The following is a 25,909-nucleotide window of genomic DNA, read 5'->3' as shown; positions in this document are numbered from 1 at the left end:
CTGCCCAAGTGCCTCTTAAATGTCGTGATTGATCGTTTCTGCCTCTATCACCTCCCAAGAGAGTACATTGTGGCCGCCTATCACTTCCTGTATAAGAAACGTGCCTCATACAACTCTTTTTTTTTAAACTTTCCCCCTCTAACCTTAATCCATTTGCCCCTAGAATTTGTCATTTTCACCTGAGGAAAAAGGCTCAGTGTCCACTGTCTCCCTTTCAGGTCGCCCCTCAGCCCCTCGCTCTGTGTAATGATAACGATCCAAGTTTGTCCAAGCCAGGCAAAATCCTGGTAAACCTCTTCTGCAACCTTTCCGAAGCCTCCACCCTCTTCCTGTAATGTAGTGATCGAAACTGCACACATCACTCCAAAGGTGGCCGAATTACAACTTTCTATTCAGCCCCCTGACAGAAGAAAGCCAGCATGCCATAGTCCTCCTTTACCACTTTATGCATAGGTGTTGCCACTATCAGAGACCTATGGACTTGGACCTACAGATCCATCTGTATATCAGTGCTACTCAGGGTTCTTCCATTTATTGTTTACGCTCCCCTTGCAATTGGCCTCCCAGGATGCATCACCTCACAGTTACGTGTGCGTGTGTGTATGGTCTCAGGTCTGATCCTTGTGGGACAGCGCTAGCCCTGACCTCCAGTCAGAAAAACACACTCCACAACTGTTGACGGGTGAAATATCAAACAGGAGTCTTGTGTTCTGTGTTCAGCAGCATGAGCAACCTTTATGCGGAGCTCCTTAGCAATTCATTGTGGGAGATTTTCTGGTGCTGTCTCACTCCACCCAACCAAGTGTAACATTTTTATGCATTTCACATTACAGCAATGACACGCAATGTTATAATGTAATTGTTAGCCATATTTGCCTAAGCGATACATCCAGTCCAGTAAACGCATGGTTAATGGCTCTACAGAACTTGGTGCTCCCACAGTCTGTTGATGTTTAACTGTTTCCTTTATTATTTGCCTTTAGAATACCTGTTGTTAAATCACATTTCAATCCTGACAGTTTTGTACTCCTTCCCAAACATTTACCAGCTGCACCACATTAATTACGAATAACCTCAATGCTCCGTTATCACTGAGGGCTCTTCCAAATTTGGTTGGGCTTTATTTTCGCTGTTAACCCAAATTCATAAGATTAGAAATGATATTAATTTCTACTACTTATTGTAAGTTCTTTAAAATAAACTCTAACGTTACTACAGTTCTGTGACAGCTGACAGATTGGGAACAGCGGCTCTCTCACTTGACCTGAGAAATCAAACAAACAGTCTCTCTGAATTGCAGTTCCAGTTACACACTCCAGCACTCAGATGTGGCCAGTGAGTTTTGAATCAGTATTTAACTCATGGATAAATCTTTACTGCCTCTTCTCTAAACACTCTGCATCACTAATTTTCTTTACTTAGTGAGACAGCATCAATTTGAATTTCACTCTCATCTGTGGAATTCAATCTCTTCACAAATTTACCATGTCATTAAAAGAAACTTGTTTATATTCTTCAAATTTCTAGGCGCCATAACCGCATCTTCACTCTATTTTGTAATCTGTTTCTGCCACTTTTCCGTTGATCACTGGGTGGCCCTTCTGCAGTCCTAATTACTGCGTTTTTACAGCCATCTTTTGTCCCCGCTCCTGGCTCTGTAATGAGAAGGTTAAATTGTGAATTGTGTGCAGCACATGACTCTAGGAGTGATAGTGATAGAAATGGGCTTCGTGGCAGTATGGAAAGGGAAGGGGTGAAGCTGGCTGTGGCAGGCATGCAGCAGACTGAAATAAGAATGAGAGTGAATTGATTAATATGGACCCCAATAAGTATTACATATAATCAAGCCTGAATTATGGGCTTAGGACAAAGGCCAGTGAGGTTTGAATATGAATAATTCCCAAAGCGGGTGATGGCGGTGGCCACCAGCCTGTAAAGAACAGGAACCCAACACAACTTGCCATAAGGGTGAATGGTTGTGTTTGGACTTTGTATGTCTTCACTTGGGACCACTGCTTCCACTTTGGCCCCCACTTTTTCATATCTACAAGAGCGCATATCTCACTGTAATAATCACCTAGTAGGGGCTGACCCATCGTGGTCACAGTGGCACATGATGGGATAATACTTTCACCAGGACCTGATCTCCTGGATTAGGAATGCCAGCTCAGATGTTGCTATGCTCCCTTTCTAAATCTCTGATTCTCTGTCCGTCTCCAACTTCCCCTCACCGCTCATGCAGCTGTTTTGCCAGTTCTCTCTCAGATTGTTTCACCCTATTATTTCCATCGCACGTTTCCAGTTGTTCTCCTACCACACCCTCCCGCAGCTGAATAGCCTGTCTAGTCACAAATTCAAAAGGGGGTCAACCTCAGTTTCATTCGAATAGTGGGGTGTACTCTAAACCATCCTTGCCTTGTCTCTTTCAGGGTCTTAGACCAGTTTCCAGTGTTTGGTTAATTTGTTCGACGTGAACTTTGGGGCTGGTACGGGAGATGGAATCTCCATTTAGTACCTAACAGCACACGTACTGTTTAATTACTTTCCCTGTAAATGTGTCCCTTTTTGAGAATTTGCAGGGGAATGCTTCCACGCACCCAGTAAATCTCGGGTGAGGCGGCCATGTAAAATTACTGATAGCGTGCGGGGATGTGCAGGCTCAATCTGTTAACCATGGTAGTTGTGGGGTTACAGGGATAGGGTGGACTGGGTCCCTCTTCAAAGGGTCTGTGTGGACTTGATGGGCTGAATGACCCATCCCAAATGTCGGGATTCTACAATCTATGATCTAAGAAAAGACTGGATCAGCTGGGTTAGAGACCGGATCGACTGGGTGTGTACTCATTGGAATTTAGTAGAATGAGGAGGGTATGGCATAGAAACATAAAATTCTAATGAGCCTGGATGGGCTAGGCGTAGGAAGAGTATTCCGGATGATGTGGAAATCTCAAACTGGGGGTCACAGTCTAAGAATAAAGCCTTTGGGACTGAGATGCAGAGCAATCCCTTCACCAAGAATGTGAACCTGTGGAATTCTCTCCCACAGAAAGCTATTGGGGCAAATGAATTAGATATATTCGAGAGGGAGCTGGTTGTTTCCCCTTATGGCTTAAGGAAGGAAGGAGTATGGAGAGAGGGTAGGAATGTTATGCTGAGATTACACAATCAGTCATGATCATACTGAATGGTTGTGCAGGCTCAAAGGGTCAAATAGCCAACTCCTGCATCTACTTTTCTGTTTCTATATGTTTAGACATTCAGCATTTATTTTTCTGGGGTCGGGAACCCGTTGAATCCATCTGCAATTGTTCCCATTAGCCCCCTGGGTTATGGCTACTGTCTGCATTTAATCTTTTCCCTGACACTGTGTGCAGAGTCTTCGATAACACTTTATTATATCATCCCCTACTCCAGGCCACCACCAGCAATGAGGCATCTGATATTGCATTTTATACCACCCAGCATGGGCCAGCCGATGGTAATGTGGTGGCACTGTCTCATCCTATGTCTTCCTGATTCCATCTTGTCCTCTCATTGCCCCACCCTTTTCCCATTCACATTTCTCGTGTTGTGGGGCTGTTTCTTGAAATGTCTTCAAACTTACTTTTCTTCCTCCAGTAACTGCTGCCACTGCCACTTCCTCAAATATCTGTACTGTTTCAGTAAGTATTTTAGCTGCCTGACCCGCATACTCATTGCCCTGTTGTTGTGGGGTTTCTACTTTCCTGTGAGCTCTAATCTTCATTACTGCTGCTTCAGTCACAAAATTAGCTGCTTCCATCAACTCTTTAATCTGGTCTTCGTGCTGTATGTGGCCTCCAGACAAGGTGACGTACCCGTGCTGAGGCCTGGCCAATATATGGTCGTGAACTATACCAAAGTCATCAGGACTGTCTGTGTATATGTTGACTCTCTGGCTCCTGACTGATGTCAGGGCTTTTAGTAGTTGTGCCAGTTCTGAACATTTTCCGCATAATTCCTACAATAATTAAACAACCCTCAAGTTTGCCTTTTTCCTTTCACGGTGTGTGACTGGGTAGTTGAAAATCGCATTCTTTTGTTTTTGCGGGACTATCCTGTGTCCCTACCTGACTGATATCCCAGACAAATCACTCCCTGTCATTCCAATTTGCTTTCTGTGGTTTAATTTTAAGCCCTGCCTGGCACATGTGACTCAATACTCTATTGAAGATCCAGATATGCTCTTTCTGACTGACTGAGGTGATGAGGTCTTGGTAAGATCAGTTTGGCTAATTCCGTGAACCATACGTCAGTGGAATATGGCTGGAATATTGTGGAATTGCCAGAACAACTGGGAACATGTGTGCTGTTTTCCTCAGAGTATTCTTATTCTGGGATTCCAGGTCCACAGGTACAGATCTGGACTGAGATAGTATCCTGTTGCGATTTCAGCCTGTTAAGTACAGTGTGCTTTTGCTACTGTAGGATACTGTTCAGAGACAGATGTGTTCAGGGAGGTATAATCAATAGGGAGGCAATCTGAGTCATCAGGCTTCAGTGAATTAGTTTGGGATGCTATAGTATCAGTGATAATGGGAACTGCAGATGCTGGAGAATCCAAGGTCATAAAATGTGAGGCTGGATGAACACAGCAGGCCAAGCAGCATCTCAGGAGCACAAAAGCTGACGTTTTGGGCCTAGACCCTTCATCAGAGAGGGGGATGGGGTGAGGGTTCTGGAATAAATAGGGAGAGATGGGGAGGCGGACCGAAGATGGAGAGAAAAGAAGATAGGTCGACAGAGTTTAGGTAGGGAGGGGATAGGTCAGTCCAGGGAAGACGGACAGGTCAAGGAGGTGGGATGAGGTTAGTAGGTAGATGGGGGTGCGGCTTGGGGTGGGAGGAAGAGATGGGTGAGAGGAAGAACATGTTAGGGAGGCAGAGACAGGTTGGACTGGTTTTGGAATGCAGTGGGTGGAGGGGAAGAGCTGGGCTGGTTGTGCGGTGCAGTTGCGGGAGGGGACGAACTCGGCTGGTTTAGGGATGCGGTGGGGGAAGGGGAGATTTTGAAGCTGGTGGAGTCCATGTTGATACCATTGGGCTGCAGGGTTCCCAAGCGGAATATGAGTTGCTGTTCCTGCAACCTTCGGGTGGCATCATTGTGGCACTGCAGGAGGCCCATGATGGACATGTCATCTAAAGAATGGGAGGGGGAGTGGAAACGTTTGGTGACTGGAAGGTGCAGTTGTTTGTTGCGAACTGAGCGGAGGTGTTCTGCAAAGCGGTCCCCAAGCCTGCGCTTGGTTTCCCCAATGTAGAGGAAGCCACACCGGGTACAGTGGATGCAGTATACCACATTGGCAGATGATCCCCTGTTCTCAATTCCTCCGCCTCCACCGCATCTGCTCCCACGATAAGACATTCCACTCCCGCACATCCCAGATGTCCAAGTTCTTCAAGGACCGCAACTTATCCCCACAGTAATCGAGAACGCCCTTGACCGCGTCTCCCGTATTTCCTGCAACACATCCCTCACACCCCGCCCCCGCCACAACCGCCCAAAGAGGATCCCCCTCGTTCTCTCACACCACCCCACCAACCTCCGGATACAACGCATCATCCTCCGACACTTCCGCCATCTACAATCCGACCCCACCACCCAAGACATTTTTCCATCCCCACCCCATCTGCTTTCCGGAGAGACCACTCTCTCCGTGACTCCTTTGTTCGCTCCACACTGCCCTCCAACCCCACCACACCCGGCACCTTCCCCTGCAACCGCAGGAAATGCTACACTTGCCCCGACACCTCCTCCCTCACCCCTATCCCAGGCCCCAAGATGACATTCCACATTAAGCAGAGGTTCACCTGCACATCTGCCAATGTGGTATACTGCATCCACTGTACCCGGTGTGGCTTTCTCTACATTGGAGAAACCAAGCGGAGGCTTGGGGACCGCTTTGCAGAACACCTCCGCTCGGTTCGCAACAAACAACTGCACCTCCCAGTCGCCAACCTTTTCCACTCCCCCTCCCACTCTTTAGATGACATGTCCATCATGGGCCTCCTGCAGTGCCACAATGATGCCACCCGAAGGTTGCAGGAACAGCAACTCATATTCCGCTTGGGAACCCTGCAGCCTAATGGTATCAATGTGGACTTCACCAGCTTCAAAATCTCCCCTTCCCCCAACGCATCCCAAAACCAGCCCAATTCGTCCCCTCCCCCCACTGCACCACACAACCAGCCCAGCTCTTCCCCTCCACCCACTGCATCCCAAAACCAGTCCAACCTGTCTCTGCCTCCCCAACCTGTTCTTCCTCTCAGCCATCCCTTCCTCCCACCCCAAGCCGCACCCCCATCTAACTACAAACCTCATCCCACCTCCTTGACCTGTCCGTCTTCCCTGGACTGACCTATCACCTCCCTAGCTCCCCACCTATACTCTCTCCACCTATCTTCTTTTCTCTCCACCTTCGGTCCGCCTCCCCATCTCTCCCTATTTATTCCAGAACCCTCACCCCATGCCCCTCTCTGATGAAGGGTAAGGCCCGAAACGTCAGCTTTTGTGCTCCTGAGATGCTGCTTGGCCTGCTGTGTTCATCCAGCCTGACATTTTATTATCTTAGTTTGGGATGCTGTCGGTCTGACAATTACCTGCTTCGGCCAATTGTTCATGATCACAATTGCTGCCTCCTCAGCCCCAGCTTTGATGGGGTATTGTTTTTGTGGTGGAATGAGAGGGCCCTTGATCTTTTCCAGGGTTTACAGATAATAACCCATGTTCCTGCTTGTGATTGGGTCCCAAGTGTAACTTCCCAGATTGCCTGACTGTCCCAGTCTCCCTACAGTGTCGCTACTCTGGAGATGCAGCCTTCTTTTTCCTCCTTCCCATGTCCTGCTTGGAGGGTCCCCCGTCGTAGTTCGGGAATCTACAACGTGAGATGCTCCTCATTGTTTTCAGAAATCAACCCCCAGAATGTCACGTTCCCAATCTGCATCTGAAAAGGTTCACTTCATCTATCACTGAGTCATCGAGATGTGCCGCATGGAAATGGACCCTTCAGTCCAAGTCTTCTATGCCGAGCAAACATCCTAAATTCATTCAGTCCCATGTGCCAGCATTTGGCCCACATCACTTTAAACCGTTCTTGTTCATATACCCATCCAGATGACTTTTAAATGTTGTAATTCTACTTTCATCGACTGCTTCCTCTGGCAGCTCATTACATACATACACCACCCTCTGTGTGAAAACATTGCTCCTTTAAATCCCTTTTAACTCTTTTCCTCTCATCTTAAACCGATACCCTCCGGTTTTGGACTCCCAACCCTGGGAAAAAGATCTTGACCATTCACCCCAATCCATGCCCATCATGACATAGAAGCCTCTGTAAGCACTGACTCCCCACCTCTTTTCTCCCCCCCCTCCTCGTGCCCCCCAGCCCCAGCCGACAACATTGCAGGGAAAATAGCCCCAACCTATTCAGCTTCTCCCTTCTGATCAAACCCACCAATCATGGCAACGTCCTTGTAAATATTTTCTGAACCTTTCAAGTTTCACAACATCCTTCCTGTAACAATGAGATCAGAATTCAATGCACTATTCTAAAAGTGGCCTAAGCAATGCCCAATATGTCTGCACCGTGACACACTAACTCCTAGATTCAAGACTCTGACCTATGAAGGCACACGTACCAAATGCCTTCCTCCCTCCCTTGTCGACCTGCAACTCCACTTTCAAGAAACTATGAACTTGCACTCCAAGATCTCTTTGTGCAGCAACACTCCCAGGGACTTCCCATTAAATCCATAACTTCTGCACTGATTTGCCTTCCTAAAATGCAACACCTCACATTAATCTAAATTAACCTCCATCTGCCACTCCTCAGCTTATTGGCCCATGTGGTAAGGATGTGATTGTACTCTGGAGATCACCTCCTTCACTATTCACTACACCACTGCTTTTGATGTTATCTGCAAACTTTACCTCCTATATTCACATGCAAATCATTTGCGTAAATGACAATAAACAACGTCCTTTTGTCCGTCACTGTCTGTCCAAGGTTTAACTTTGATCCACAACGGTGCCATAGGCACTGCCTTCTCACACTTCCAGGTCATCCCACACATTGTTGTCCCTCTGCCCATAAATGGGTGTTTTGTCATCCAACCCATTTGAGTCAGTGTTATCGTCCTTCCCTTCCTATAACAACCATCTTGACCTTTTGCTTTAAGCCCTCGTGTAAGAGCTGCCACCTTTGCTTGTTCCCATTTCTCATTGGTCATATTTCTGATGGAGGCTGTCAGAGTTACAGCTGCCTTCTCATATTGACATATTTTTCTTGTCTATTCCACCAGGGTCTCTGCTCTGGTTTTAGGGCGCCCAGGTCTTAACCCTTCCTGATCATCTTCATGATCAGTTTCTTTTTGCAATCTAATACAATTTGTAACAACCACCCCTCGAGGCCTTTTTTTTTTGTTGTTGTCCTTAGATAGGGCCCATTCAGAATCCGTTTTGGCCACCTTGGGCTTATGCTTCCCCTCGTGCCCCACTTTTCCACCACGATGTCCTGCTGTGCGGTTCAACCCCTCCCAGGTGTGGATGAGGTCTGTCAATTGTCCACTGAATTCAGCACAGCTCCCTTCTCCCTCATTGTTCTTATTATATTGCCAAGAGCGATTCTGGGGTTTACTGTCTGCCTAAAGTGTGGTAAATATTGAAGATACTTACGTGATTAGGATCCACAGCTGATCACTGACTGGTTTAATATTCTGCTCACAGAGCAGAATGTTGGAGGAGAAATATAAAAGAGGGGCCGAGAGACAATTAGTCGATATTCATGGTGCCTGTTAAACTGTACAGTGAAATATATTTACTTTGATTCATGGATTTGATAATAATGAAACATATTCTGTGATTATTAGAATACAGAAGAACAAAGTGTGACATTTTAAACTTCACTTAATAATAACTTGACATTCATTTTATATATCTACAGAGCTGAAAGTAGACTGATTATTAAAGTGATATTAATGTGATCACAGCAAAAAAAATCATTAGGAGCTAACAATAATTAACAAAATAAGCAATATGATTATTTGCACTAATTCTTGTATTGAAAATCCAGCCTTGTTTAATGTTTCTAAAATACTACGCTAGTCATTGTAATTCAAGAATACAGTAACAATGATGTCAATTAAAAAGAAGACTTTAATTTTAGCTTCACTGTGATAATGGACCAATGCAATAATTGGATGACTGCACTGTAAACTGTAAAGATATATAATATCGGCTCTGAGAAAAATAATTTGGTTTACAAGGTGTTCTGTACTCGGAATAATTAGAAATTAATTGTGATTATGAATTAGCCATTTAAAAGATCATTACTGTAATTGGCTAAAAATATTTACATTTTGCTAAGATAATCGGACCAAGGAGCATACAGGTTGAAAATGTGTTTATTCAACAGAATACACAAGAGAGAGTTTTCCCCAGGAACTAATTGTAAATACACAGCTCAAAGTAGCTTGAAAAATATATAGAAGCCAAATGATCATTGAATTGAAAAAGATTACATAGTTATAACTGACAGTTTAAAAGTCCAAGTATTTTGGCTACATGTTCATGTTGTTCATAGAGGCAACATGTGGATCAAAGTTAAACCTGGATGGACAGTCGGGGACAAAAGGATGCTGCTTTTTGTCATTTACATCAATGGTTTGACTGTGAATGTCGGAGGTAGGTTTGCAGATGACATCAGAATAAGTGGCAGATTTTCATGTTGGGATTCTTGTCTGTTTAACTATAATCTGTTCTGTTCTCAGTGTAAGAGGCTCTTCTTGTGCATGATGGGCTGTCACTAACAGTGTAATTTACCCGAGAGTCCTGGGATCAGGTTTCCTTTGCCTGCAAATCAGGCGGCCAGTAAACTATGCACCGGCTTTTCTTTGGCGCAGCAGAGATTCATTTCTCAGTGAATAAGTGTTCGATCATAAAGTTATTTCACTCAGAATGGTTTCTAGCACACACCATCCACCAGTGTATCTGGAAAGTTTTTTTTTCTGAACAATTCCAATCTCTACCTGTCGATCTGATGGTACTTGTCAGTTTTATGAGAATTCAACCCTTTGTTGCTGAGCTATTTTTGTAAATGATTCGGTAAATCTATTGCTTCACTGTGGAGTCTGAAGTCGTTATGAGCCGGTTTCACCAGTTCGCCACACTAACTTACCCCGTCTGTCTGTATTGTACTTTTTTTAGCATTATCTTATCAGCAAATTCTTTCATTAAAGTGACGAGGAGTGATTTTTTTTTTTACGTGACTTTTTTTTTCTGTTTAGCATTTTGATTTAAAACATAAGACAATGGTTTGTATTTGTGAGGGGGTGATATTGCTGTGTGCAACAGCCTGTCATTTATGGGATTACGTTCCCTAGAACACAGTGTTCTTTTGTCTCCAAATTACACATGATGTTACTGGAGCACCTGGAAAAAGGATGTGTTCATTGCAGTGTGAATTCCATCAATGTACTTTGTAGAACCTTCTGAAGCCAGAGATACACAAATGTGTGTAGATTTGTTTTCCACACTTAAGGAAGCAATCATTAGCATTTGAGTGATTGTAACACAGGGGCACCAGACTCATTCTTGCAACTGGAGATTATAATGAGGTGCGACTGAGTAGGCTAAATCTGGATATCCTGTATTGCATGTGAATAAAGAGGTGTTCTGTTTGCACTGTATGTTATTACCAAAGACAGTGACAGGATACATGTTGGCAGCTATCTTTGCTGATAGGAATGTAACGTTATGGATCAGTCTGAAAGTGGTAGAACAGCCTGAGTGCCTGAGATAAGCAGAAATATCTTCACTCAAATACCTGTGAATCTGTGATCATGTCCACCTCAAGAAGTGAATCTGACCACATTCCAAAAAATGGTTTGCAATGTTTGTGATGCTAAGGGGATCAAAACACGTTGCAAAAACTGGATGAGTGCTGAGAAGTCAACAGTGATGTGACTCACATGAAGTGTGGATGCTGGCAAATTGAAACAAAACAGAAAATGCTGCAGAAACCTCGCCAATCTGGCAGCACATGTGGAGAGAGAAACAGAGTTCAGGTTTCAGGTCTGATGTGATTCTCCTTTGGAACAAACAATGTTAAACTGCAGGATAATAAAATGTGAGGCTGGATGAACACAGCAGGCCCAGCAGCATCTCAGGAGCACAAAAGCTGACGTTTTGGGCCTAGACCCTTCATCAGAGAGGGTCTAGGCCCAAAACGTCAGCTTTTGTGCTCCTGAGATGCTGCTGGGCCTGCTGTGTTCATCCAGCCTCACATTTTATTATCTTGGATTCTCCAAATCTGCAGTTCCCATTATCAATGTTAAACTGCAAGTCAGGCTCCAGGTGTGAAATAATGTAAATCTGACTCAGTCTCTGAAGAAGGGTCGAGGTCCGAACCGTCAGCCTTCCTGCTCATCTGATGCTGCTTGGCCTGCTGTGTTCATCCAGGTCTACACCTTGTTATCTCTATCTCCTGAAGTTCTTTTTCAGAGAAGCAATCTTCCCGTTTGTTTGATTGTGGCACTGAGAGTGCACTACTGAAACAGAAAAGACGCTTTCTGTGTCTCGGTGATGTCTGGGTATAGTGTCTGTTGTTCATTGCTGAGACTGGACGGGAGTTCTGATACACTGGAATCTTCAATTGAAAATTCTGTTTTTTTTTGTTGAAGATCAGGAAGGCTTTCTCCTACGCAGGGAATCAGGGCACGATCACTGATCTTCGCTGACCATGACAGGACTCAAACCTAGAGGCTATTTTTTGTGATTAACACAGTCAGATGTGCTCGACCGTACTCAAACAGTCCTGTCTTTCCCCACGCCCCAGCTTCATGATTCTGAGTAAGAGGATCTCAATGTAGACACATTCCCTATATATGGGACAAACCGGCATAGATCGACTATCCACATTTTCCCTCAGAACACATTCCTGACAAAATATTTAGTTATAGTGAAGGTTAGACTGCTTGAAGTGTCGTCACTGTTCTCACAGAAGTAATTGAACTGTGTTGTCTCGATAGTTCATTTTAATCATTTATGGATGTGCCTGTAGTTTTCATTTCAAGTGAGATCTAGAATGTATCAGTCCTTAGAGGTGTTTCTGAGGAAACATGTCACTGTTTTCAGGGAGCTCCTTGGGAAATGTATCAGTGTTTTCTCGGGGTGGGGGGGCGGTGCGGGGGGGGAGAATGTCAGTGTTTATGGGGACGATCAAAATGTGCCTGTGGAAAGGTGTCAGTGTTTATTGAGAACCTCCGGTGAGTGTATGATTATTTACAGAGTGTCTGTGGGGAATGAGTATCGGATTCTGGTTTGCAGAACTTTCCTGATGTCTAAGCGGCTCCCAAACCTGTGATTCTGAACACTAGATTTATTTATGGGGATGTGAATGAGGAGACTTTAGACAAGTATTTAAGGGCAAAGGAATCTCTCTTTATTTAGTAGCATAAAGGTAATTAGAATTTAAGAAATGGGTATCTCAGTAAATTCTATGAAGTTAATACAATACACTATGGAAAGAGACCACCACTATTAGACATTATTTACTGACACACAGAAAACAAGCATTTACACTGTCTGCCTGAATTGCTCCCAATAGGGTCCCAATGCACTGCCACCGATGTTGGAATTTGGGATCTCAGGGTTTCTGCTCCCATCCCAGAATGTGATTTTTCAAGTCCCAGTGGTCCCTCTGGATTACCACACCTAGAGCCTGGATGAAGACTTGGGACTGTGTGGGTTTGTACGTTTGGGTTGAGTCGGCTGATGCGCAAAGGTGTGTTTTGGTGAGTAGCCATTTCTGTTCACCTTTTGGGTTCTCACCTCAGGTTGTGACTGAGGACTCGTGGCTTCGGTGAAGTCAATGATTGCTTGTGCTGGTCAGTGTCTGGTTTGGATGGCCTGGGTCAGGTTTTTGCTGATGGTGTTCTCAGTTCAGAAAGTTTGGATCCCGTGTTCGGAAGCTCTTTGTTCAGTTTCCTCCTCCCATAAGATCGGGGCTGGCAGTTATACTGACTGAGAGTCCCATTAACTTCACACCAGATTTGTAGTTTTCACTCTGCTCTTGATGTTCTTTTCTGAGGTTAATTAGCTTTCCGATGGTTAGAGCGTGTGTGAATGGATTGGAATGTCAAGTATCTCTGTAGGCTCCGTACTATCTGTGCTGCATAGCCCGAGGTGTAAAAGCTGTCTTGGATCAGTTCCTTTTGGATCAGGGTCTGTTGGTTTCGGTTAATTGTCCTTTAAGTGAGGAGGTGCAACATGGGATTCCAGGCCGAACAATAATTTTCTGAAGAAGGGTCTAGGCCCGAAACGTCAGTTTTCCTGCTCCTTTAATGCTGCTTGGCCTGCTGTGTTCATCCAGCTCCACACCCTGTTATCTCAATAAACCCACACAGCAATCTCCGTTCCCAGGCATGATTATTGTGTTGTGTCTTTCTCGCAGATTCAGTCCAACTGTCTCTTTGAAAAGTTTGGAAGTCTAGGATTCTGCCCAGAAACGCAGGATTGGTCGAAATGTTTTACTGTTGTCGATTTTTAAACTGGGTCCTGCTTGAATCAGCACTTGTGCAGGTTTCCCAGTGAGTGTGTCAATATTCACAGTGAGCCTGTGGTTAATGAGTCAATATCTATAGAATTTTTCCAGTGATTGTGTGGGGTGCTATTTACAGAATGATCACTTGGAACTATCTCAGTACCCCAGGGAGTTGCTGGGGAGTTTGTCCTCACTGCAGTGAGTGAAAGGTATTTAAGGTATCCTTGGGGAGTGTGACAGTATTGGCAGTGTGTCTGGGGTATTCATTCAATATATACAGTGGGTCCAGAGGGACTTTGTCATTATTTACTTGGGGGTCCCTGGTAGTGTATCACTATTTACAGCGGGGGTGTTCGGGGAGATTCTGATGTTAATACAGTATCCCTGGGGAGTGCGTCAGTATTTACAGGGAATCGTGACAGCATTTTGATGGATCCCATGCAGAGGAGATTGAGGGGTAACCCGACAGGTTTAAAAGTCCTGAGCGGTATTGATAAAGTGAATGGCAGATTGCAATTCAAGAGGGTGGGGATTTCAAGGCTGGGTCATACTTACCAGGGGAGAGGAGAAAGATTTTAATAAATGCATGGAATTTTATTTTTGTTTACACAGGGTTCATGTACGGGATGGCCTTCCGGAGGAAGTACTGGGTGCGGGTACAGTTACAGCATTTAAAAGGCAGTTGGGTAAGTACATGAATAAGAAATATTCAGAGGGGCACGTCCCACATTCCTGTGCTTGGTCACAGTTCAGTTTGGGTTTATGGTTGGCATGGACTGGTTGGACTGAAGGATCTGATTCTAGGCAATATGGTTCTGTATCTCTAAAAGCAGTATCCTCAGGGAAGTCAGGATGAGTGTGTTAATATTTACAGGGGTTCCAGAGGGGATGCATCAGTATTTACAGCATGTCCTGGGAGGATTTTCAGCATTTCCTGGGTGTTTCTGGGGAGGGCCTTAATATTTAAAGGGCATTCCTGAGAAGTGTGACGGACTTTTACAGGAAATCCCAGGAGAGTGCATCAATATTTACAACAAATCCATTGGGAGTGTGTTAACAATTTCTGGGAACCTGACTGGGAGTGTTTCAGTATCTACAGGAGGGACTGGGGAGTGAGTAATGTTGACAGGGAATTTGTGCACGATGTGTTAGTATGTTGAGGGGTCTCTGGGCAGTATATCAGTATCTGCAGCGAATCCAAAGGGAACGTGTCAATAATTACTGGGTGTTCCAGATGGAATACAACAGTCTGTACAGTGCGTCTCCAGGGAAGTCTGTCAGCATTTACAGCCGGTCTAGGGTGACTCTGGTGATAACGTGGTGTGAGGCTGGATGAACACAGCAGGCCCAGCTGCATCCGAGGAGCAGGAAAGCTTGACATTTCAGGTTGGGACCCTTCTTCTGATGTTGTTTACTTGAGTTCAGTGGGACTGTCAGTATTTACAGGCGATCTTTGTGTGCGTGTCAGTATTTTAAAAAGTGTTCCAATGTAATGAGGTAGAGTTCACAAGGAATCACCAAGAAGGGTGTCAGTTTGTAGAGGCTTCTCATAAGGAAATTGTTAGTATTTGCCAGGATTCTCACAGGGTGTATTTCACAGAATGTTGTTGACAGTGTGTCATCGTTTACATAAGATGGTGTCCATGTTTACATGGGTCCGGTGGTGGTGTGTCTGCGTAATAGGCTTCCACAGAGAGACCACAGTGAGTCTCCAGTGACTGACGGTAATTTTCAGGTGTGTCCAAGGACAGTTTCAGGAATTTGTGCCTTTGGGAGTGTGTTCATAATTATAAAGGATTTGTGGGGTAATGAGTCAGTGTGTATAGAGATTCCCCAGTGAGCGTGTTCGTATTTACACAGTGGGTGCAGGTGCAGCAGGGGTTGAAGAAGGCAAATGGTATGTTGGCCTTAATAGGGAGAGGATTCGGGGAGATCTTGCTGTATTTGTGCAGGGCCGTTGTGAGACTGTATCTGGAGTACGATGTACAGTTTTGGCTTCTGTTATCTGAAGAAGGATGTCCTGACCATAGAGGCAATGCTTACCAGACTGATACCAGGTTGGACTGACACATGAAGAGACGTTGGATTGATTAGGAGAGTATTCAATGTTTATGAAAATGAGGGTGGATCTCATGAAAATGTACAAAATTCTGACAGGTCTAGACATAATAACAGTAAGAGCAATATTCCCGATGACTAAAGAATCTGGAAGCAGGGCTTACAGTCTGAGGACACAGGATAGGCCACTTAGAACTGAAATGAGGAAAAATGTCTTTGCCAGAGATTTATTTTTCACTCATTCATGGGATGAAGACGTCTCTGGCTAGGCAGCATTTATTGCTCGTCCCTAATTGCCCAGAGGGCAGTTAAGAGTCAACCACTTTGTTGTGGCTTGGAATCACATGTAGGCCAGCACAAGTAAGGATGGCAGTGTCCTTCCCTGAAGGACATTAATGAACCTGATGGGTTTTGTCAATAATCAACACTGGATTCATGGTCATCATTAAACCCCAAATTCCAGGTATTTGTTGAATTCAAATTCCACCCTGTGCCATGGTGGGATTTGAATCCAGGTCCCCAGAACCTATATTCACCAGAATATTATCTGGCTCTGTTGTTTAATAGTTCAGTAATAATGCCACTGGGCCATTGCCTCTGTGTCTGTGGAATTCACTGCCACAGAAAGTGGTTGAGGCCAAACCATTCAATGTTTCCAAGAAGAAGTTTAATCGAATTACGGGAATAAAGAGAGCACATGATATTAGGGAGTCAGCTGGATCAGAGGCCCGAGTTCGAGAACCAGCCATGGTCATAGTTATTGGTAGCACAAGTTTGAGTGGGCAGATATCTTCTACTTTTACTCCTTATTCATATTTATGTTCTTACGTATGTTAAGGGGCCCCAGTGAGCAGGCCAGGATGTTAAAGGGACCATGGGGAATGTGTTAGTATTTACGGTGGGGTCCCATGGTGTCCTGGGGATTGCATCAGTTTTTACTGTGGGTCTCAGCGAGTGTGTTGGTGTTTCCAGTGGGTTCCAGGGGTCCTGGGGATTGCATCAGTATTTATGGCGGGTCCCAGGGGATGCATCGGTCTTTCATGGGTATGTACAGAGTGTAGCACCATACTGGATGAACTGAAGCTGCTTCCACTTTTACAAGGGTCTCAGCTCGTGGTAGGCGGGTGTAGTGTGTGACTTTAAAAAGGTTATTTTGTCATTTATTTTTTGAAGATTGCTTGTAAAGGCAGAAGTGGGAAGTGTTTCAGGGGTTTTAGGAGGCCTTTAGGTTTTTTGTTTTAAAAGAAACTTAACAATGAAAGAGGAGTGGCCAGTTCAGGCTCTCTAGTTATATTTCAGCTGGAGCAGCCATGAGGTTTGTGCGTCCAGAAGGTTTGCAAGCTTCAGTAAATAATTCCTAACTGGCTTTCTCGGAAATCTCTCTCTGGATGTTGTTCCCTTCTGCCTTTAAGAATCTGTGTTTGAAATTACCTTTTAGCCAACGGGTGTGTTTATGGGATGTGACAAGATTGGAGCAGTTAATTTGTAATAGTTACTGTATTGGGTGTGTTAGGCTTTCCGATATTTTGTTATTCTAAATTCCACTTTCTTCTGTTCATGTTTTAATTGTCGTGTTTAAATAAATTTGTTTTGCTTCAAACCAAGTGCATCATACCTGGAACACCCACATGACATCTGCCTCTTAAAATAAGAAAGTTAGGGTCGAAAGGTAAGTGTGGAGTTGGAAGAACACAGCAGGCCAGGCAACATCAGAGGAGCAGAAAAGTTGGCATTTCAGGTTGGAATAATGGGAACTGCAAATGCTGGAGAATCCAAGATAACCAAGTGTGGGGCTGGATGAACATAGCAGGCCAAGCAGCATCTTAGGAGCACAAAAGCTGACGTTTTGGGCCTCGACCCTTCATCAGAAATGGCCCCTTTTCTGATGAAGTTTCTCGGCCTGAAACGTCAGCTTTTGTGCTCCTAAGATGCTGCTTGGCCTGCTATGTTCATCCAGCCCCACACTTGGTTATCCTTCTGACTATCTCAAAATTAGGGTTTCGGCTCCTTTGTTAAAATCTTGTGAGGAAATTCCCGCCTGGCCCATAACAGATTGGGCGCTCTTGCCACAATAATTCTACAATTCCACTTTGGGTTTCGGGTTAATTGACTCCAGGGTGGTGAGTGGTTGTTGTCAGTGTCTTTTGGTTCGGGTGTTGCATTCCCTTGGTTTAAACAGGGGGTGCCTTGTGTAGGAATGGCTCTTTCAGTCATCACTCAGATTTCTGGGGGTGGAAGCAGTGACTTTGGGGTCTTTGCAAAAAGTGACCACGGCAAAGCTGTTGGAATTGGCAGACAGGCTGGAGTTGGGGTTACCCTCGTCTGTGAGGAAAGGGAAGGGACTGACAACACTCTTTGGAAATGGCTAGGATTCAGTTGCAGATGAAGCAGCTTGGACAGGAAAAAGAACTCAAACAGCCTGGATTCTGGTTAAAAGCAGAGGAAGGAGGAAAGAAAAGAATCACCCTAGCAGATAATGTGGATAGTCAAAATCTCTTTCTCCAGTGAAAAAAATGTCAAATACTTGGGTGCCCGGCATGGAGGAAATTTCAAATGAGATCTGTGGGGCGCATGAATGAAGTTGTGTGGGATTGAGACAAATGCAATAAACAGGCAGAGGATCGAGGGATATGGACAATGTGCAGGCAGATGGCATTAGTTTAGAATAACATTGTGGTAGGCACAGCCGTGGTAGCCTGAAGGGCCTGGTGCTGAGCTATACCGTTTTATTTTTAATGCCGTTGGGGAAAAGAAACACTAAGAATCTCAAATATTTCATTATATTTCTCCCTCCTTCTTCTAAATGACAATGCGACAAGCTCAGACGACTTAACCTGTCTTCGTTAGAAAATCCCTCCATTCCCAAGATAAGCCCAGTGAACCTTATCTGGCCTGTCGCTAATTCAAGGATATCTTTCCAAAGGGCTGTCATACTGTTCATAATATTCTTGGTATAGTTTGACACAACTTATTTATTTTAGCAAGGACTCCCTATTTTTAAACTTCATTCCCTTTTTAATAATTGTCAGAATTTGATTTGCCTTCTCTATGACCTGCTGAACCTGTAAGCGCCCTTTTTCAGATTGATACTTATAAATTCCCGAAAAGCTTTGTGCAGTCAGTCTGAAGCCAACACTGAGCCTGACAGTAAGTTAGAAATGTACTGGACTGTATTTGTAAAGAATATGACAATAAACAATAATTGCACCCTTTGAAACAACAGAAGATACATGAGTTTATGAAAGGGAATTTTTTGATGATCCTGTTCGATTGCATTTTTTTAGGTGTAGCTATCAATTGCAGAATAAGTAAGGGGAGGGAGGGGATTGGCATTAGGGAGATATGGTTAACTTGAATTTTCAAAATCATTTTGACGAGTTTGAACAGGGGCTGGAGAGCATGTAGGGACTGAATAGGGCCTCTTGACGATCAACAAAGCCATTATATGTGGGATAACTAGAGATGGATACAATCCTAAACAAGTATTCCACTTCAGTATTTACTGTGTAGAAAAATATAGCACCTCAGGAACTTGGTGAAATAAATTGTGATCACAAGAAAAGAGTCCACAATTGAGAGCATGAGGTGTTAGGAGTCTTAAAATGCACAAAGGCAGATAAATCCTCAGGCCTTGATCAGGTTTATCCCAGGACATTGTGGAAGGCTAGGTAAGAAATTGTGAGCTGCTCCAGCAAGATATTTATATCATCAACAGCCATGGTGAGATGTCAGAAGACTGGAGGGTGGGTAATGTTGTTGCATCACTCAAGGGGCTGCAAGGCAAAGCCTGGAAACTACAAACCAGTGACACTGACGTCAGTGGTGGGTAGTTTGTTGGGGGAGATCCTGAGAGACTGGCTCTTCGTGCATTTGGAAAGGCAAGGATTGATTAGGGCTCGTCAGCACGGCTTTGTGTGTGGAAAATCATGGCTCAGAAAGTTGATTGATTTTGCTTTGAGGAGGTAGCCAGGAGATAGATGAAGGCAGAGTGGTACTTGGTTCTCAGCAAGTTTAGATCACATGGCGTCCTATGAAAGCTTGCCAGTTGTGTACAAGATTGGCTTGACAGTGGGTGCTGGCAGAGATTTGTTCTTCCTGGAGGCCTATGCGTGTGCCACCAGGTTCGGTTATGTTATGTGTCATTTATATTGATGATTTGAATGAGAATATAGGAGTCATGTTTAGTAAGTTTGTGGGTGACAGTAAAATTGGTGGTATCATGGACAGCGAAGGAGGTTATCTAAGAATTCAGTGAGATCATGATCTATCACGTTGATTGGATGAGGAATAGCAGATGGAGATTGAGGTGGATAAATGTGAAGTGTTGAATCTTGCAAAAACAAACCAGTGCAGAACACAAACAGCTAATGTTCAGGCCCTAGACGGTGTTGTCAAGCAGGGAGACTTAGGGGCACGGATACATAGTTCCCTGAAAGCGGTGTCACAGATAGATGGGGTGATGAAGGTGACATTTGGCATGCTTGCTTTCATTGGCCAGAGCATTGGGAATAGGAGATTGGGATGTCGTGCTGTGGCTGTACAGGATATCCATGAGGTCACCATAAAAGCATTCTTAATTATCAGGAAACACTTAACTGGTTCACTTGTGTCCTTTAGTGAAGGTCATCTGACATTCTTAGCTGCTCCAGCTGACATGTGATTTCAGACCCACAGCAACATGGCTGACTCTGAGCTGTGCTGTGGCAGTTAGTGTTGGGCTATGATTGCTCGACCAGCTGGTGACATCCTCATGCCATGAATGATTTAAATAAAAGTACATATTTCCCTCCCTACCTCTACAGACACCTCCAGATCTGCAATTCCTCCTGGATTTGTAACATTGTTCAGGCCCTTGCCACTTTCCGTAACACACTCATCACCTCCAGCACCTTCAACTTTCCCTGTTCCTATCATCTCAATAAATCCCGACAATGTTTCATGTTCCTAATACATTCCTCTGCTAGTAAATCCCTTTAATACCTGCGTCCATACTTTGGTAATAAAATGTGAGGCTGGATGAACACAGCAGGCCAAGCAGCATCTCAGGAGCACAAAAGCTGACGTTTCGGGCTAGGCCCGAAATGTCAGCTTTTGTGCTCCTGAGATGCTGCTTGGCCTGCTGTGTTCATCCAGCCTCACATTTTATTATCTTGGAATTCTCCAGCATCTGCAGTTCCCATTATCTCCATACTTTGGTAGCTGTCTTTTGCTGAACAGTCTCTTTCTTCTGATTTTGTTCTTTTTTTTTGTCGTCTTCTGGGGCTCTTTCAATTGAATATATTCCTTTACACCCTGAGTGAGACACAGCTAGGAATTTCTTGCTGAGCTTTTGTCAATGGAATGCCCTTTTTGTTGGATATTTTACAATGTTCTTTCAAATGTTTCCACTGTTCATTTGCATTTCAGTTAGTTTACTCTGTCTACACTGGTCACTTCCCCTCTCAATGTCATACAGTTGGCTTTGTTTCTGTTTAATTGTTGCTTGTTCTTTGTCTGGTCACATTAAAACTTCATTATACCTTTGAATTCCACTTTTTTCATAATTTCCCTTTGGATCTCTGTGTGACATGACTCATTTATTCAGCTTCATCACACAAGAGTCGACCTGGGATAGTTCCGTCCCTAGCCAATTGCACAACATGTTATTCAAAGAAACACTGACAAAAATATTCTCCAAGCTCCTTTTCGAATGCCACCATTTTATTGCACATACTTTGAACATTCCAAAAAGTAACATTATCATGTACTTTATACTACAAGTTCCTGTCACAAACTGATGTATGGTTTCTGTGAAGCTCTGTGCTTCCTGTCCCTTTCTGCTTGTCTTCAGCCACATCACCATGCTGTTCCAATCACATTTTCTGTTTGGATTTGGACATCTCCTTTCCCCTGAACCCTGTCCCTGCATCCTCTCTGTCAGTTTAAAGCTCTCTCCACAAACATTATAACATGATTGGCCAGGACACTGGTCCCAGCACGGTTCCAGTTATTATTTATTCACTCACGAAATGTGGGTGTCTCTGGCTGGCCAACGTTTATTACCCACCCCGAGCTACCCTTGAACTGAATGGCTTGCTGTGCCATTTCAGTGGGTAGTTGTGAGTCAACCATGTTCCTGTGGGTCTGAAGTCACATGTAGGCCTGACCAAGTGAGGGTGGCAGATTTTCTCCCCTAATTACAGTCAGACTCAATCACACGTCATCATGGGAGGCCTACTTTCAGCTTTGAGATACTGTACCTTCCAAAGACGACAGAGGAAGTTCACAGTTATCAATCCAGGCCTGTGCTGTCTTTGTGAGGATCAGCCCAACAGAAGTGAAAGCAAATCTCCCACGATAGGACGGTAATGCTGTCTCTGATTTTCCTGTTCTGTGCTTTCCCTCCATGACTGTGTCTGTGTCATGTCTTGTGGACCAGTGTCTTCAATCATTCTAACTCCTATTTCTGTCACCACCTCTCCTCTCTGCAATGCCTCCATAAATTTGAAACATATTCCAATCCTGACCACCATCCTGATCTCTGTAAATTGCTTCAGTCTGTGCAATATGCCTTATCTCGGGAATCTCCTCCTCCAGTAACTGGAGTCATCGAGTTGTGAAGCATGGAAAGAGACCCTTTGGCCCAACTCGTCCATGCTGACCGGGTTTCCCAAACTGAACAAGTCACATTTGTCTGCGTTGAGCCTGCATCCTTACAAACCTTTCCTGTCTGTGTACCTGCCCCAATGTCTCTTCACTGTTGTGATTGTACTTACCTCCAACACCTCCTCTGGCACCTCGTTCCATATTTGCACGACTCTGTGTGGGAAACGTTACCCCTCGGGTCTGTTTTAAAACTTTCCACTCTCACTTCAAGCCGATACTCTGTACTTTTGGACTCCCCTACCCTGGGAGCAAAGACCTTGTCTATTCACCATTTATATGCAGTTCAGGCATTCATGAACCTCTAAAATGTCACTCCACAGCCTCTCTGCTTGAGGGTCATATCTGTGCTCGGGTTCCCACAATTTCAGCCCTGGTTTCCTCAATGTCCTCCGATACACTTCTTCAAGCTTTTCTTGACCTCCAACAGCACTCTTCTGTCGTTTGGACTCTTTTCAATGCATCGCTCTTTATTTCCCTGAATTTACTAGTCCTTCTGTCTAGATAAGGCAGAGGGTGGTGGGCGCCTGGAACGTGTTGCCAGCGGAGGTGGTGGACGCAGACACGTTAGCACCTTTTAAGATATATTTGGACAGGTACATGGATGGGCAGGAAGCAAATGGACACAGACCGTTAGAAAATAGATGACAGGTTAGACAGAGGATGCAGGCTTGGAGGGCCGAAGGGCCTGTTCCTGTGCTGTAGGTTTCTTTGTTTGTTTGTTTGTTTCTGCACAGTAAGTACTGATGAGAAACTGTTTAGAATCTCAAACACCTTGCTTCTCCATATCTTTTCTGGGACCTGTGCACTTTATGAATGATTTGAGTGAGTAAGTGGAAGTGTGGGTCAGTCAGTCTCTCGATGATACGAAGGTTGGTGGAGTTGTGGACAGCATCGAGGGCTGTTGGAGGTTGTAACAGGACATTGACAGGATTCAGAGCTGGAGAAAGAAGTAGCAGATGGGCTTCAATCCAGAAAAGTACAAACTGATTCATTTTTAAGGTCGAATTTGAATGCAGAGTGCAGAATGCAGGCCAAATGGCAGGATTCCTGGCAGTGTGGGGGCATAGAGGGATCTTGGGGTCCACGTCCATAGATTCCCCCAAAGTGGCTACCCAAGTTGATAAGGTTGTAAAGGTGGCATATAGAGTGTTGGCTTTAATTGAGCTTAAGAGCCGTGACGTTATGCTGCAGGTCGATAAAACTCTGGTTAGATCACACTTGGAATGTGGTGTTCAGTTCCGGTCACCTCATCAGTTGAAAGGTGTAGAAGCTTCAGAGAGGGTGCAGAAGAGAATTCGGCATTCTGCCTGGACTGGGGGCCAGGTCTCCTGAGGAAGGATTGATGGAGCTAGGGCTTTTTTCATTGGCGTGAAGAAGGATGAGAGTTGACTTGAAAGAAGTGTGCAAGATGATGAAAGGCAAGAGAGAGAATGGATAGTCAGAGACATTTTCCCAAGGCAGAAATGACTATTATGAGGGGGCATGATTTTAACGTGATTGGAGGAAGGTACAGGGGGTGATGTCAGAGGTAGATTCTTCACACAGAGTGTGGTGGGCGTGTACAATGCGCTGTTGGCAATGGTCGTGGAGTCAGATAATTTAGAGACTGTTCGGCAACTCTTGGATAGACACATGGAGGATTGTAAAATGAAACGTATGCAGGGTAGATTGATCTTAGTTGGATAACAGGTTGGCACAACATTGTTATCTCGTGTCCTGTTTTTGCCCTCCGGATTTCCTTCATAAAGTGTATTTCTAAACTTACATACTCCTCAAGGGATGCGTTGATCCAGTTGTGTCCCCTCTTTCTTGACCAGAGCCTCTCTATCACCAGTCATCCAGTGTTTCCTATTACTGTCAGCATTGCCCATCACACGAACAAGAACATGCTGGCCCTGATCTCTCGTTTTATCTCACTTTTTAAACGCTTCCAACTTGCCAGATGTCCTTTTTATCTGTCAACAGCCTCCCCAATCATCTTTTGAAAATTCCTATCAAATACCATTAAGATTGGTCTAACCCCAGCTTATAACTTTAACTTGTGAACCAGACCAATCGTTTTCCATAGCTATTTTCAAATTGATAAAATTGTGGTCAGTTTCCAAAGTGTTTCCCTAATAACACCACAGTCCTTGCCCGACCGTGTTTCACACGTGCAGGTCAGGTTTGGTCCCTTCTCCAATCGGGCCATCTCCATATTGTTTGAGAGAGTTTTCTTGAACACACTTAACAAATTCCTCCCATCGAAGCGCTTCACACTTTGGCAGTACCAGTCTAGGTCTGGAAAATTCAGAATCCCTGACCATTTCACCCTTATTATTCTCAGAATTATCTAAGATCTCTCAATATATTTGCTCCTCAATTTCTCACCGACTGTTGGGGGCCTGTAGGACAATTGCACCAAAGTGATCACCCGTTCTAATTTTTCTGTTTTGCTAGTATAACTGCACTGGGCAAACCCTAGAAATATTCTCTAAGCACAGCCATCATGTTTTCCTGATTCCTCCTATCTTGTCTCCTCTTCTATCCTTCCTGTAGCGCCTGCCCCCTGCAGCATTGAGCTGCTTGTCCTTTCTTTCCCTCAGCTGTGTTTCTGTAAGATGTTTGATATCCCAGTCATATGCCCCCATCCATGCCCTTAGTTGATCTGCCTTGCCTGTCAGGTCCATTGTGTTGATCTAAATGCAGTTTAATTCATCAATTTTCCCTCATATCCTGCCCTGCTCTTCCCTACCTTGTCTATTTAAATTGTTTTGCTGAACTTCTGTGCCAGCCTCTCTTTTGCCTCACTGCTCTTTAGGCTCCCACACCCCTGACAGGCTGGTTTAAATACTTTCAATGCCTCAAACTATTCACCTTGCCAGAACATGTGATCCCCGCACCCCGTACAGGTGCTTTCACCCCCTGCCCCGACACCGTCTCTGTGCTGACACCTTCAGTGATCTCTGGACTTTTGTGCCAAGGTCCTTTTTTTGTTTTTTCAGTATTCTGTGTGTACCTACTGCCCATTATGTATGTCCTTCACTGAGCATACCTCCCACAGTGTATTACCTCATGCTTCTTAGAAGTAATGTCCATCCACCATTACTGTGCTCAGTTTATCAGTTGATCAATATCAGACTGTAGTGAGAGACCATTCACCTCACTATGGACAACACCCCCAACTTTTGTCTGAACACGTTCTAGATCCTCAGCATCCTAACTGAAATCCACAGCTACAACATGTTTCTCCTTTGTGAGCACAGATGAGAAGTGTTCATTCAAGACCTCACTTACTTCTGACTCTATGGCAATTTGCCCCTTTGGTTTCTAACAGGCTCCACTCTCCTTGGTAATTCTCTTACTCTAAGTATACATATAAAACACCTTGTGGCTTTTCTCCTGAACAGTACCTGCCAAAGACATTTCATGGCCATAGTTTGCTCTCCAATTTTAAGGACCTCCTTTTGTAAACTATAATTTTGAAGGGCTTTACCCTTTTTCGTTGTGCTATATTTTCTTTATGAAACTCATGATATTGCTGCCTTTGTCGTTCATGCTCATTCATCCTCAAGTCATTCATTCATGGAACACAGTGATCCTGGATTCTCATTGTATCTCTTGAAAATAGTCTCACTTTCCAAAATAGAATCACTGCAAGCAGTT

At 44.4% G+C, this 25,909-nt stretch overlaps 1 long non-coding RNA gene across 2 annotated transcripts in view; it reads right to left on the bottom strand.

Moving 5' to 3' along the window:
* Window positions 1-706: 706 nt before the first annotated feature.
* The window catches only part of LOC132207975 (uncharacterized), a 63,448-nt gene continuing 38,245 nt past the window's right edge, over window positions 707-25,909 (bottom strand). For both annotated transcript variants that reach the window (XR_009444060.1, XR_009444058.1), the window contains one exon: window positions 707-1,655. This is a non-coding gene — a long non-coding RNA (uncharacterized LOC132207975). The remainder of the gene's footprint in view (window positions 1,656-25,909) is intronic.

The sequence above is a fragment of the Stegostoma tigrinum genome, unplaced genomic scaffold (genome assembly GCF_030684315.1).
Source record: "Stegostoma tigrinum isolate sSteTig4 unplaced genomic scaffold, sSteTig4.hap1 scaffold_235, whole genome shotgun sequence".
Lineage (NCBI taxonomy): Eukaryota > Metazoa > Chordata > Chondrichthyes > Orectolobiformes > Stegostomatidae > Stegostoma > Stegostoma tigrinum.
Note: the sequence above shows the minus strand (reverse complement) of the source record. Positions and strands in the feature narration are given on the sequence as shown.